The sequence below is a fragment of the Pecten maximus genome, chromosome 12 (assembly GCF_902652985.1).
Source record: "Pecten maximus chromosome 12, xPecMax1.1, whole genome shotgun sequence".
NCBI classification, from domain to species: domain Eukaryota; kingdom Metazoa; phylum Mollusca; class Bivalvia; order Pectinida; family Pectinidae; genus Pecten; species Pecten maximus.
The window spans coordinates 14,331,593-14,334,290 of NC_047026.1; the positions used below are offsets into that span (position 1 = coordinate 14,331,593).

Here is a 2,698-nt window from a genome sequence, read left to right on the forward strand (position 1 = left end):
AAGGCTTTCTTCATTAATTTAATCGCTCCATTTATAGTTGAAATACTGAAATACTTTCTTCGATCATAAGTTAAACGAAAAATGCTTGTAATCTTACTTTAACAAGTAATAGTTAACACGTGTATCTTGGCAATTTTGTAGTCTCGCTGTATCAGCAACGTCACATAAACTTTTGATATTTTTTATTAAGTTCAATATTAAAGACAAACTTGAATGATGTTTGCACTATGCGCCAAAAATAAAGAAACTGAGTTGCGTTATATTTCCATAATTCTTATTATTTGATCTAAAATGATATCTCGAAATTCCTCTGAGAAATTCCTACGCAAATCTTCCATCCAATCAAAAGCATCGTTACATACATCGACGTCATTTTTGGTATCGCGAGATGATAAAATACATGTTAGCCAATTGAAACGTTTGTTTCAAGAAGGCTTCAATTCAAGATAATAACGAAACAGCCATGATTAGAATTTAAACGTTTAATCAATACAATCTTCACAAATGTAACAACTACATAATACATCGCGCAATATATCACAGTAAATTTTGGTCGCCGTGTCGAATCTGGAATTAAAGAAAACATAAAGTATTAGAAATGGGTGTAGATATTATAATACATAGATATTGAATAAAAGATATCGTATTAAATTTGAAATTTCATTATTCGTTCAAAAAAAATATTTACGATAACTAAAATTAATAAAAAAACCACACGTTATATGGATGTATGTAACATTCTTATAGGGAAAACCGATATCTTAATTTAGTCCTGGATAATACAAAGTATTTCATTGTTAAAATTAAGTCTAAAGGCATGCTTACCATAATTTGAATGTGTGCCTCGCCGATCTCCACCTCCTTGGTTTACGTCTAACCAGTCAGAGTTCCGGTGATGTTGAAGGCGAACAGCAACAGGAGACCAGAGATCACTGAAGAAATAAATTTCACACGTCATTGAGACGATCGTATATTTATGAAGACAGATAATTTCATAAATTTAAATTTTGCCTTTATAAGTTTCTTTATGACGTCACAAACCTAGATCATCAGATGGATTCAACAGATCGCAGAATCATAACGAGATTAATTCTGTAGACAATGAGGAACCGAATGTTTCATATAGTAAATGATCAAGGAGCGATATGTTTAAACTATATTCAATACAATCATACCATATTTATTAAAATCTCGGGAACGACATTGCTTCCTGAGAAATGTTAATTTGGTCTGACAAAGTTTAATTCTCACACATTATCAAAGAAAGAAAGAAAGACAGACACATGTAAATATCTTGGACTATTTAACTGTTTTACAAATTAAAAGATACTGAATAAAACATCAAACTTACGGAGAGCGAAGTTGGAGCTCTTCTTCTGTTGGAGGTTTCCGTAGTTGTAGTAGTAGTTACTCAGACCGTATCCGCCTCCGTATCCTCCTGTCATTCCGTATCCGGGGTAACCGGATCCGGTCGGGTACTGCATGGCCACAACGTAGGCCACCAGGCATGGGATAAGGATGAGGGCGAGACACTTGTTCATCTTGTAGCTGTTAACAAAAATCGAGATGAAATAAAAAAAAAAAAAAACCAACAACATAAAAATAGGCTAAGAAACGGATTTGACTTTAAGCGGGGGAAGACATTTATTATTTTGAATTTTAAATTTTAGTATAATTGATGTAATTATTTATATTTATTATTGTCAAACCCTGTTTTCATACCAAAGCGTTTACCATAGTTGTTTTTATCTGTATTTAAATAATATATATATATATAGCATATAGCATATAGCATATAAGAAAAAGAAATCTGTCCTTGAGAAGGTGAATAGATAAAAAAAAATAACAAAAAAACAAGACATTGCCGCAAGGCCTTTCTGCCCTCTCAGGCTTCTTCAATTTGTGGCCGTTATAGAATCGTCTAAATACAGGAACAAACCGTGTGCACAAGTATTCAAATACTGATATATTCTTAGTACAATGTATCAAAACATATTGGAATAAAAGATCTAGTTAAATTTAAAAAAAAGGATCTGTATACATTGAAAGAAAAATCTGAATGCACACGATACGTAGAATGTCAAACTTGTCCAGTTAGATCGCACAGAAATGGCAGAAGACAGAAAAGTGCTTACCTTGAGTTGTGAATTCAGATCAGAACTGGTTGTGCTGGAGAGTAGCTGGGATTTATACTCCCGTAACGGAAGAACATGTGGTCATAGTACGTAACACCACGGCGGTCAGTACTTCCTGGACACCGGTCACTGCAATGTACCGTAACACGGTAGGGACATGTATTGCTGCAGGGTCAGATTTTAAAGGGTAGGTCAAATTGACTATTTTAAAACACCCCGCGGACTCATGTGTAGGTAAAATTCATGTGTAAGAGGACGTAAGCTCGCGTACCGCCATCCTAATCAAGGGTCAGGTGTGCAGGGTTCATGAAATTTTGGATCAATATTTTAAAATTTTGTTTTGCTCCCTGCGAAGGTACCATCCACATCACTTCAACGGCAGTTTGGAAGATTATAGAAATCAGGTCTAAGAGCACTCTGATGCGCTCTTCGGGAAAATTTAGTTTCATATGGATAATTCAATCATTTTATATATATATATAATTGGGAAATCCACCCCTTTATCAAGACACGGGTAAATTTTCACATTCATAGAACATGGATCAGTTTCACAAGTTTAATAG

General features: G+C 34.2%; 1 long non-coding RNA gene across 1 annotated transcript; it reads right to left on the reverse strand.

Moving 5' to 3' along the window:
- Positions 1 to 467: 467 nt before the first annotated feature.
- LOC117339582 lies at positions 468 to 2,252 on the reverse strand. The gene is made up of 4 exons (XR_004535268.1): positions 2,136 to 2,252; positions 1,352 to 1,548; positions 826 to 932; positions 468 to 567 (listed from the first exon to the last, which is right to left on the reverse strand). It is a non-coding gene; the product is annotated as an uncharacterized LOC117339582 (long non-coding RNA).
- Positions 2,253 to 2,698: the final 446 nt, after the last annotated feature.